Genomic DNA, 13,112 nt, shown 5'->3' with positions numbered 1-13,112 from the left:
ATACATTGGTTAAGTTTAAGCAATTATAAGTTCAGTCTTTGAGGAGGCTTCCTGATTCTGTCTGGATAACGCCTCTTTGGGGTATCAGGTTCCTCTGGCAAGATTGAGTCGGGATCAATGTCGTTGTTTGGTTCATCTGCTTCCAATATCACAGATTCTGCGGTAGCTGCAATTGGTACGTCGAATTCATTAACAGGTGTATCAGATCGTGGTGTGGAGTTGACATTTTCCAGTGACTCTAGAATCTGGTCAGCATGGCGTCTTACAATGCTCTCTCCAACGTCCACGGTATACATGAGAGGTCCTTGCCGTGTACAAATCGTTCCTGGCTGCCATTTCTCAGTGCGGTAGTCCCGGGCCAAAACTGGTTGACTTATCTTAAAACTCCTGGTCGGCCTTTCATTCATATTCTGAAACTGCCTGTTCTCCACATCTCTTCGGACGTTTGGCTTAACCAAATCCAAGCGGCATCGTAGTCTTCGATTGAAGAACATCATGGCTGGAGTTTGGTTGGTAACCGCATGTGTCGCATTCCGGTAGGCAAACAAGAAGTTGTCCACCTTGTGTTGTAGGGGTATATCTTCATTACACATTGCCTTGATAGCCTTCTTGAATGTTTGAACAAACCTCTCGGCCAATCCATTAGTGGCTGGATGATATGGGGCAGATGTGTAATGCTTAAAACCATTGTCCTTTAAGAACCTCCGGAACTCTTCAGACACAAACTGTGGTCCATTGTCCGAGCAAATCTGTTCAGGCAGCCCATTCCTGGCGAATATGGTTCGTAAAACTGTGATAGTTTTTCCGTGGTGGTTGAGGACATTTTTATTACCTCTGGCCACTTTGAATGTGCATCCACCGCAATTAAAAACATCGAGTCCATGAAGGGACCAGCAAAATCAATGTGCACCCTTTGCCATGGAGATGAGGGCCACTCCCATGGATGTAGAGGAGCTTGTGGTGGGGCGTTTTGGACCTTCTGGCATCCTGCACAGCTCTTGGTCATCTCTTCGATTTCTCTATCGATTCCCGCCCACCACACAAACGCTCTGGCTAAGTTCTTCATTTTCACCCCACCCAGATGACCCTCATGAAGCTCATTGAGCACTCTATCCGTCAACTTAGGTGGAATTACTACTCTGGATCCACACATCAAGGTTCCTCTGCACACTGACAGCTGTTCTCTTCTCGGCGAGAATGCTGGCAGCAGTGGTTCGCCATGTGCTGACCATCCCTTCACCATTAAATCATAGACCCGTGATAGTGTCGGGTCATTCCATGTTTCCTTTTCTATGTTTGCATTCATCACAGGGAGACATTCGACTATGGTCGAGTGCAATAACTCCATTGGATCCACTGCAAGGTCTTCTTCTTCCACCGTCGGCAACAGTAGGCGTGACAATCCATCAGCATTCCCATGCTGTTTAGTTCCTTTGTACTCGATGTCATATTGGTGTGCCCCTAGGAAAAGGGACCACCTCTGCAGCCGTTGCGCTGTCATTATCGGTACGCCCTTCTGAGGGTTGAAAATGGAGACAAGAGGTTGATGATCGGTTAGTAGAGTAAATTTTTGACCGTGCAGGTAGTGATTGAACTTCTTCACCCCCCACACTAGGCTGAGGGCCTCTCTGTCAATCTGGGCGTAGTTACGCTCGGCAGAAGTTAACGAGCGTGACGCAAAAGCTATCGGCCTCTCTAAACCATCAAGGAATTTATGTGACAGTACCGCCCCAATGCCGTAGGGAGACGCATCACACGCCAGTCTGATCGGCATTGCTGGGTTGTAGTGAGCCAATACTTCTCTTGAAGTGATTAAGTCCTTACTCTTCTGAAAGGCCTGCTTAAAGTCATTGCTCCATTTCCATGCTACTCCCGTTCGTAGCAGGGCATTCAGTGGGTGCAGGATTGTCGACAAATTCGGCAAAAACTTATGGTAATTGTAGTGTATGTAACCGTCTACCTTTAAGAGACAATTGTATGTAACCGTTCACCTTTAAGAGAACTATTTTAGGTGTGGCACTACTTGTTTGGCTTCTGTATATGGTAATACCGACGGTGACCACACCGGTATATAAGTGCTGTGGCATGATTTATAGGGCAGATTCGCCCTGACCTTCGAATAGTAAAGTCCTGTTGTATGTTACTCCTGAAGTCTGTGTCGTAATTAACTGCACAACCCACAGACTTTACAGTGGCGACGAGTCCGATCGTACCCTGCGGCAACAATATTTTCAAAGCAACGAAAGAGCGTCGAAAAGAGGCAACCACCCTCGTCATTCGGCTGGGAGAAAACTCAAGGTTGCAGCAATAGAAAGGAGGAAGACTTTAGCGACAAAAACTTCCATCAGCAACAGGCACTGACTGTCCCTTCTGCCACGGTGACTGTGAGTAAGGGAAAGTGAAAAGAATAGCCGGAGGATAAGGGCTGGGCACTCGACCACGGTCGAGGGGGAAAAGGAGCCGGACAAAAAGTCGGGTCCAACGGCGTCGTGAGAGACCGCGACCGGCGGGAAAAGCCGGGCGGTGACCGAAGCCACGAAGCGCTGCGACCGGGAGCGTAGGCATGGGAAGAGAGAAACTCAGCCGCAGCCGGGGAGAGAAGCACCGGACTGCGAGAGGGCTGGGAGGCGCGATTGGGGTCCGAGCGAGCGGGAGAGGCAGAGCCGACCAAGAGAGACTGTGCGAGAGCCAGTCCAGCGGCTGAACTGTCCTCCGTCAACGGGGTGTACCCAGCGCCGGTAGAGCCGAGCGAGCGGGAGAGAGACAGAGCCGAGCAAGGGGAACTGTGCGAGAGCCAGCCCAGCGGCTGAACCTGTTCGCCGTCAACGGGGTACCCAGAGCCGGTCGCCCTGCCATAAAATTAAAAAAAAAAAGGGAAAGCCTTGAAGCCGATGCGCAGGCTGTGAACCTGAAAGCCAGCGGCCGTCGCCCGTGGGGAAAGTGTACCCCTCCCGCCAGGGAAGAAACGCGGGAAGCCGCCATTAGGCGGGGAAGAAGACAGAAGCAGGAAACCGCCATTGAAGTGGGCGGGGAGAGAAGATAAGAGCGGGAAACCGCCATTTTCGCGGGAAAACCGCCATCTTAGAAAAAAAAAGAAATAATAATTTAAAGAAATACTTGTGTTGTTCCCAAAGAGAGGAAGATGCCTAAGCATGGTAACATCAACGATTTTAATTCGGAGATAGAAGACTGGGCCACGTACGTGGAACGCATTGAGATCTATTGTGAGGCCAACAAAATAGAAGAAGACGACAAAGCTATAACCTTGCTAAACTCGATGGGCGCAAAGACATACGGGCTCTTGAAGCATCTACTATCACCAGCTAAACCGGCGGATCAGACTTTCGATGAGATAGTGGCTGTTCTGAAGGATCACTTGAACCCCACACCGTTGATGTTGGCTGAACGATTCAAATTCTATGCGAGAACGCAACGGAAAGACGAAAGCAACGCGGAATACTTGGTCGAACTGCGTAGACTAGCGAAATACTGCCAGTTTGAAGGGAATCTGACAGAGGCATTGCGAGACAAGTTCGTATGCGGACTGTCCAAGGAAGGGACGCAAAAGCAATTACTCGAAGAGAACGACCTTACACTTGACAGGGCTGTCCTTATAGCAGCATCGCACGAAGCCGCAGCGAAAGGAACTGCGGAAATGCAGCTAAAGGCAGCGGCACTCGGTATGGACCAAATTACCTCGAGTATAACAAAATGCTATCGCTGTGGGAAGACAGCACACGATCAGAACCAATGCTGGTTTAAGAACCAGGAATGTAGGAAATGTGGCAAACTGGGTCACATCGCTAAGGTATGCCGGTCAGGGAAGAAGACCAACAACCAAAGGAAGCCATCACAGGTAAAGTACAACAAGGTACACAAGGTGGCTGAGAAGAGTTCAGACGAACAGAATTCAGACTCAGACCCAAACGGCCAGGAGCTGGGTAGTCTGAGAATTCATAATGTGAGTAAGGAAGCTGACCTACAAACTATCTGGGTCATGCTAAAAATAGCTGGAATCCAAGTGAAAATGGAGTTGGACACTGGATCAGCTGTATCAGTCATAAATCGAAGGGATTACCACCGGCTCTTCTCACATATACCCTTAAGAGATACCAAGTTCGTATTGCAGACATACACGGGGCATAAAGTATACCCCATGGGAAAGATAAGAGTCAAGGTGAGAGATAGGGGTAAAGAACACCCAAGAATGAACTTATACGTACTACCTGAGGGAGGACCACCACTTCTAGGACGGGAGTGGATCAAGAAAATAGACATGGAATGGCACTATCTACAAGCAATGACGAGTGAGGACTCGGTGCAGACAAGCAGCTCAGACTCTGAGCCGGAAGACGATAAGTCCAGCCCAATATGAAAAACAAGGTTAACATGAACTCACTGACTAAGGTTGGAAAAACGATGGCGTGTATAAAGACAGAGAATTTTGAGTCTGTTCAAGTTACAGACATATGCATTATGGAGGAACACCGGGCTCGAACTCAACGTTATCTCAAAGTACGACAACAATTAGAACAATTGAGTTACCGTCTCGTACAAGAGATGAAAACAATGAAAAAGTTCTATGACACCGAATGGGAGAGTCTGGAAAGAAAACAGAACCTGCTGGCTCAAGCAGAGAGCGATCATAGAGCCATCGTGACCAATTACCGATCACATCTCCCTTATGATGTTCAGGAGTTAGAATATTTGCATGATCTAGAGATACAGCATAAAGGCAACCCACGCTACACTGAGGATTTTGTTCTGCAATTGGAGACGGAGCTAGTGCAGGCAAGGTTAAGAGAAGCTGAATCGCAGTGTGCACTTAAAGAGATGCAAATAAAAATCTTGGGCATAGAAAAGAGAAACGCTTCTTTACCTGATGAGAATAATGTGGCCATGTTGCAAGAGGAGCTTATAGGGGCGAAACTGAAAGAAGCTAAGCAAAGGATGTTGGAACTTGAAACACAGAACCAAATCAGCAGTAACCAGCTAGGTCGAACAGAGAAGGAGTGCAATGGTCTACAGGAGAAGGTGCAATATCTCTCAGCCCAGAATAAGGGACTACTCACTCAGTTAAATGAAAGTAAAGGGAAAATGGCTGAGATAGACTGCAAGAATAAAGAAGATTTGATGGCAGTGAGACTTCGAGAGGCAGATAGCATAGCAGCCTTGGCTGAACTCCAACAGAAAATTGCGAAAGAAGCAAATGAAGAGGAATCTTCAGGAAGCCAGGATTTTATTCCAGTTCTTCTTTACGACTCTTTACAAGCAGAGTGTGAGAAGTTGAAAGAACAGTATGAACAGGCCCAGGCTACAATTCTGGAGGGGGTTAACTCGGCAACCTCCGAAAAGCTAGTTTCAGTAGAAGCATATGAGCAACTAAAGGTTGAACATGAGCAAGAAGTCCAAAGGCTGCAGGAAATTCTTGATGAGCTCAAGGCCAAGACAGACTCATCGGTAGAAGTTCCATCCATAGATGAGAAATTAGAGGTGAAAGACATGGCAGAACATGAAAGGCAAGATGTCCAAGAACTCAGAAAATTATTGAAGGAAACCCAAGACAAATATGAGGCGGCAATGACCGAGGTTCAACAACTTGAAGAACAGAGTCAACTGGGAATCCTTTCAGTGGAAGAAAAGGAAACTGTAAGAAACACAGAGACTGTAAGACATGAGCTAGAGAGCATCATGGCACAAGAGCTAGATAGCATCATGGCACAACTTCTCCGAGCGCTGAAAGCCAAAGTACAAGAGGAAAAGAAGGTGAAAGCATTGGAGGAAAAGGTGGATGAAATGGAGAAGACTCTGATTCACAGTGTTCCCGTGGAAGAGTTAATGGTCAGCCAACTCCTTCATATGTTGAGGGACAAGACCCTGCAATGGGAACAATCTGAACACGAGCTTCAATCTTCAGTGGGAAGGAGTTCGGAGCTCTCAAAAGTTACGGATATAGCTGAGGGTGCAACACGGATTTTACTGGGATGCCAAAAGTACGCTGAATCACGTCAATGGGAGCAACAGAATGTTGAAACAGATGCTCCAGTAGAAGGATTGAATAGCCCGATCAATCAATCTCCGATGGAAGGGGAAGTATTGAAGTCATTAGTGAAGGATTTGCAGGAAACCCAGGAAGAGTGGGATGAATATGAACGCATAAAGAAGTCTCTTCAGGAAAGATGTCTAGGGAGGGAACAACAGTCGGCTAACGTCCAGTTGGGTAAGGAAGAAGTAGCAGGCCCTCTCGCTAGACTAGCTCAGGATGACACCGAATATTACCATGACCTGTTGAGTGACACGGAATATTACGAGGACTTGGTCTGCCCAGCTTGTGATGAAAACTCCCAAAGTGCAGAAATCAGGATGAAGCACTTAAAGTCTAAGGAACATAGGGAGATGCTGGCGCTACAGCTGGCAGCTGATAAGGGAGCCCCGAGAGTCTCCAAGAAGCAAAAAAGGAAAAGACGAAGCCGAAGATGATAACCATCTAAATCATTATCACTTCTAATGGGAAGGTAGGGAAAAATTACTAAGGCAGTCCAGCTGTTTGTAAAAGTCAGCACTGCTGGTTCAGCAGGACGGAAGTTCAAGCTGTTACGTCAAGGGAAAGACTATTGGATGAGTCACGCTAGCAATGTGAACCGGCTACACCACAGAGATGTTGTTCGGACCGAGTCAAGACCAGAGACTGAATCTGTGAACTGTTCCCACAGAGACTGAACCTGTGAACTGTTTTCCGCAGAGCCTATATCTGTAAATTGTTTTACATGAAGTTGAATATATGTTATGTTTAATGGGGAATACGTATGTTGTAAGCTAAAAAGGGAGGATTGTAGTGTATGTAACCGTCTACCTTTAAGAGACTATTGTATGTAACCGTTCACCTTTAAGAGAACTATTTTAGGTGTGGCACTACTTGTTTGGCTTCTGTATACGGTAATACCGACGGTGACCACACCGGTATATAAGTGCTGTGGCATGATTTATAGGGCAGATTCGCCCTGACCTTCGAATAGTAAAGTCCTGTTGTATGTTACTCCTGAAGTCTGTGTCGTAATTAACTGCACAACCCACAGACTTTACAGTAATAATTCACCAATCCGAGGAATGACCTCAGTTGCGACACATTTTCAGGCGCTGGGGCCTTAACAACCGCTTCTATTTTGTCAGGGGACTCATGTAACCCCTCTTCATCAATCACGTGGCCACAATACAATATCTGTTTCTTAAAAAACTCGCACTTGGGGTGGTTGGCTCGTAGCCCATGTTCCCGTAGTCTAGTGAGCACCTGTTCTAGGTTGTTAAAGTGTTCACTGTCATCTTCACCTGTCACAAGGATGTCGTCCAAGTAACAGTGAGTCCCCGGAATCCCTTGCAGGACTTGTTCCATCGCTCTTTGCCATATCGCCGGAGCCGATGCTACTCCGAATACCAATCGATGATACTGGTAAAGACCTTTGTGAGTGTTTATCGTGAGATACGTCCTAGAGAATTCTTCAACCTCCATCTGCAAATACGCTTGTGCTAGGTCAATTTTTGTAAAACGCTTCCCTCCAGACAGTGAGGCGAAGATGTCTTCTATCCTTGGAAGAGGATATTGTACTGTGTGAAGGACTGGGTTCACCGTCACCTTGAAATCCCCACAGATGCGAACCTTCCTTGGCTCCTCAGACTTATTGCTTAACGTTTTCTTCATGACAGGAACGATGGGCGTCGCCCACTCGCTCCAGTCGACCTTAGACAACACGCCTGCCTTCTCCAGATTCTCCAGCTCTGCTTTGACTGCTGGGCGAATTGCATATGGTACCGGTCTTGCTTTGAAAAACTTGGGAATTGCATTCTCTTCTATTTTTATCGAGGCGGTTACGCCTTTAAGAGTGCCCAGTTCTTGTTGAAATACCTCTTTGGCGTTAGCTAAGATTGTTGACAATCGTCCAGGAGTGACGTCTTCATCTTTTTTACCGTCCACCGTCATTGCATGAATGGAGTGCCAATCTAAGCTTATCTTCCTGATCCATCCACGTCCCAATAACGGTGGTCCACCATTTTGCAGTATATAGAGATACAATTTCTGTATTTTCTTGCCATTGTATTCAACAGGCACCCTTATTTTTCCTCTGGGGTATACTTTTTTGCCCCGTATATGTCGTCAAGACGATGGATGTCTCTCTCAAGGGTATGTGTGAGAATAGCCGCTCGTAGTCTCGTCGATTCATGACGGTTAGCACTGATCCTGTATCCAATTCCATTTTAACTTGGGACCCTGCTATCGTGAGGGTGACCCAAATGGTTCGGTGATCCTCTTTGGCGATTACATTGTAAAGTTTGAGACAGCTTAGGCTCCTGTTCCCGGATTCACTATCGCTCATCTGGTCTTCGAAACTACTGTCCGTCATCTTTTGTACTTTCTTGTACGGTTCCTTAGTAGCCTTTTTGTTGTCGCTGGTCTTCTTCCCAGACCTGCAAACTTGTGCAATGTGTCCCATCTTTCCGCATTGCCTGCATATTTTGTCCTTGGGCCAGCAGTCCTTCTGGTCATGGTTAGTTCTGCTGCAGCGATAACATTTTGCAAATCCCCGTGTCATTTCGTGGGTGCCGTATTCCTGTGGCTTTTGTTGAATTTCCGCAGCTCCCCTGGCTGCTGCTTCGTACGATACTGCCACGCTGAAAGCCTTATCTAGCATCAGCTCTTTCTCTGAGAGTAACTTCTTCTGTGTTCCTTCACTCAGGAGTCCACAGACAAATTTGTCCCGTAGTGTATCTGCCAGTCCTGCTCCGAACTGGCAGTGCTTTGATAGCTTGCGTAGTTCCGTAAGGTACTCAGCATTGCTCTCATCTTTATGCTGAGTTCTCCTGTGGAATTTAAATCTTTCGGCTATCAACAGCGGTGCAGGGTTTAGGTGTTCCTGTAGGACAGCAACAATTTTGTTAAAACTCTTCGCCTTTAGTTTGGCTGGAGTAATCAAGTCCCGCAATAGGCCGTACGTTCTAGCGCCCATTAAGTTTAGCAATACCGATGCCTTTTTCTCATCGGCTATTTCGTTTGCCTCGCAATACACCTCGACTCTTTCCACATACGTGGTCCAGTCCTCTATTGTATTATCAAAGGCAGTGATACAGCTAGTCTTCGGCATCTTAAAAATCTAAAATGGCGCCTCTCGCGCTTTGTCTTCTTCCCTGATTTAACAAAATGGCGCCTCCCGCACTTTGCCTTCTTCCCCCGCTGATTAAGATGGCGCCTCCCGCGCTTTTGCCTTCTTCCCCGCTGTTGCTAGCGCTGCTTTCCGCGGTTTCCGTTGCAACCTGCAGCTCCTTGCAGTTTCCTGCGCATTTAATATTTCTTTTTTTTTATTATTTTCCCGTCATGGAACAACCCTGTGGGACTCTTGCCTCCCTCTTCTCGGGTCTATACGCAGCCCGGCTTCGTAGCAGCGGCCGCGCCCTGTGTGCTCCACCCTCTCTCTCTCCTCTTCCCGACAACGCTGCTCGGCCCCGTTGCAAGCCACCCGCTCGAGTTCGCGACCGCCGCAGCCCAGGAAGGATCAGTGTACTACCTGCCACCAGCCCGATTAGCTGAAACACCGTCGACAGGAACCAGGCCCCGCTTTTGACAGCTTCTCCAGCAATCTTCAACTCCGCTAACACAGGGGCGGATGCCCATGGTCGACGCCCATTTCTACTGCTTCTTTCTTCCTTCTGGCCTCGACCTCTGCTCACTTCGCTGCAGGAATGGATCCCAGGAGGTGGTGCAGACGGTAGGTAAGTTCGTATCTGCTCATCGCCAGTATTATGTCCGTGTATGATTGAGACATGGACAGCAGGAGTTGAACAAAACAAGTCTTTACTGAAAGGAGTCAATTGGGAAACTGAAACTACAGAGGCTTACTAGCGCCTTTTATACAGGGGTGGTCACTGCCGGTACTGCAGTCTGAGACCAGTTATTCTCTTAATGGTACATACACAACACTCTCCAATCAGCTTTCCGCCCCTGCCACAGCATTATCAAAGTCACAAATAACATGACTGTGACTGTGGTAAACTCCTCATCTCTCCTCATCCTTCTTGACCTGTCTCCAGCTTTTGACACAGTTGACCATACCATCCTCCTCCAACACCTCTCTTCCAACGTCCAGCTGTGTGGGACTGCCCTCATCTGGTTCCATTCCTATCCAATCACAGCCAGAAAATCTTCTGCAATAGCTTCTCTTCCTGCATTGTTACCTCTGGTGTCTCCCAAGGACCTATCCACCTATTTCTCATCTACATGCTGCCCCTCGGTGACATCATCCAAAAACGTAACGTTAACTTCCACATGTACACTGATGACACCCAGCTCTATCTCACCACCACCTCTCTCGACATCTCCACTGCATTTGATTTGTCCGCTGCTTGTCCGACATCCATTGATGAATGAGTAGAAATTTCCTCCAATTAAATATTGGGAAGACCGAAGCTATTGTCTTCGGCCCCCAGCACGAATGCCGTTCCCTGGCCATCGATTCCATCCTCCAGCCTACCCACTGTCTGAGGCTGAACCAGACTGTTTATAACCACGATGGCCTATTTGACCCTGAGCTGAGCTTCTGACCCCATATCCTCTCCATCCACTTCTGTATTATCACTTGTCTCTCCAACTGCCCCTGCTCATCTACTGCTGAAACCCTAATTTCTGCTTTTGATACATCCAGACTTGACTATTCCAATGCTCTCCTGGCTAGCCTCTCATCTTCCTCCCTCTGTAAACTTGAGCTCATCCAAAACTGAGCCTTTGGCCCATATCCCTTAATACCTTTGGTTAACAAAAAGCTATCAATCTCAGATTTAAAATTAACAATTGATCTAACATCAATTGCCGCTTGCGGAAGAGAGTTCTGAACTTCTACCACCCTTTGTGTGTAGAAGTGTTTCCTAATTTCACTCCTGAAACGTTTGGCTCTATTTTTTAGACTCTGCCCCCTAGTCCTAGAATCTCCAACCAGCTGAAATAGTTTCTCTCTATCTACCCTATCTATTCCTCTTAATATCTTGAAAATTTCGATCAGATCACCCCTTAACCTTCTAAATTCTAGAGAATACGACCCTAATTTGTGTAATCTCTCCTCGTAACCTAACTCTTGAAGTCCAAGTGTCATTCTGGTAAATCTACGCTGCGCTCCCTCCAAGGCCAATATATCCTTCCTAAGGTGTGGTGCCCAGAACTGCTCACAGTACTCCAGGTGTGGTCTCACCAGGGCTTTGTATAGCTGCAGCATAACTTCTACCACCTTGTATTCTAGTCCTCTAGACATAAAGGCGAGCATTCCATTAGTATTTTTGATTATTTTCTGTACCTGTTGATGACATTTTAATGATCTATGTACCTGGACCCCCAATCTCTTTGGACACCCACTATTTTTAGCTTTTCACCATTTAGAAAATATCCTGTTCTATCCTTTTTAGGTCCAAAGTAGATGACTCCACATTTGCTTACATTGAAATCCATTTGCCACAGTTTTGCCCATTCACTTAATTTATTAATTTTTTTTGTAATTTTATGCTTTCTACACTGCCTATCTTTGTGTCATCGGCAAATTTGGATATATGACTTTCTATGCCATCATCTAAGTCGCTAATAAATACAGTGAGTCTTTGAGACCCCAACATAGATCCCTGCGGGACACCACTAGTCACATCCTGACAATTTGAATACCTACCCATTATCCCTACTGCCTGTCTCCTGCCCCTCAGCCAATTTCCTATCCAGGTCAATAATTTGTCCTCAATTCTGTAGGCTTGGATAACAGTCTCTTATAATGCTCCTGTGAAGTGCCTTGGGACGTTTTACTAAGTTAAAAGTGTGATATAAATGCAAGTTGTTATTGTTGTGTTGTTGTTGACAGAAGGTCTATGGGCCAATAATTGTGGACATGCTTCCAAATGGAAATTCACCTGGCATAGACGGAGGAAAATGAATCATTTGCTCCCACCTCATTTGCATGAAAGGCCTGAGAAATGCAAAGGGAATGGAGACCCACTGTCAAGGGCCTCCATTTCTTTTTCTCTTGCTTTCCTTCCAAGAAATAAATGTTCCTGGGTGCAAAGCACAGGAAAGTCAGCCTCAAATTGTTCTCCTATCTGATAATCCTTATTAACACCCTGTCTGCCAAATTGGGCTTGATTTTTCAATCACTACGATTTTGGGGGGAGGATATTTATGCAAATATAAATTCACTTTGGGCGGCAGCACAAAGTGGGTGATAATGAATCAGCGGCCTGTTTTTGCAGCCCATCCACTTTTGTTTTCCATTGACTTTGATGGGTGTAGCGTAAGGAAGGCTGGCGATTCGCTATCACTAATTTTTGCTCTGCTGGCCAAGACGAATTGATACCCCTTAGCTTGAACGTTCCTCAGGTGAGATCTGGTTTGCGCCTTCTCCATTGCTATATGCAATGAGATGAAATAGGGTGTTCCACTCCCACGTGAATTCCTGAACCTGCTCACACCCACCTAATAAGATAATAATTTAAAGTGCAGCACCTAGCTCCTACAGTAGCTCAAGATCCCGTTAACAAAATGGTTGCCAATTAGTCTGATGCATGATACTACTGGAAATAATTTTCTTCCTATTTTTGTTAAAGAGATTATCTCTTCTGTGTAATACAGTAGGTATATGGACTGTAACTAGTGGCAATAAGCAGTGAAAATCTCTAATATAATTCAGTAAGCTTTCCATTTTAATACCTCAAAAAAAAAGCCCTGGATTTAAAATGTAATTTTTCCAGGAGCTTCTTATACACAAAGTAGTATACCATCGATTGGTAATAACGGATAATTCAGGCAAAATGGAGTTATTAAGAGTCATAGATAGAGTCATAGGCCTAGATTTTCAGTATAGACAGTTTTGGGGCGCTAACCTTAGCGCCCGCCCGAAGTTAGCGCCCGCCCCAAAGTAGCGCCCCGTTGCCGGAAATTCAGTGGCTTCGCCCTAAGAGGTTGGTGGAGCGCTAAAAGAGGCGTTCCACTACTATCTTTAGGCGCTAAGCCGGCGGTGCAGAGCGCAACACCCGAGCTCGGGCGCAGCGCACGGCAGACACTCTGGTGCCAGTGAGCTCTTAAAGGGGAAGGGTGCATG

The sequence above is a fragment of the Somniosus microcephalus genome, chromosome 7 (genome assembly GCF_052327205.1).
Source record: "Somniosus microcephalus isolate GS21.2 chromosome 7, FLI_Smic_1.0, whole genome shotgun sequence".
Taxonomy (NCBI): Eukaryota; Metazoa; Chordata; class Chondrichthyes; order Squaliformes; family Somniosidae; genus Somniosus; species Somniosus microcephalus.
The sequence above is the reverse complement of the archived record's forward strand: the minus strand, read 5'-3'. Positions refer to the sequence as shown.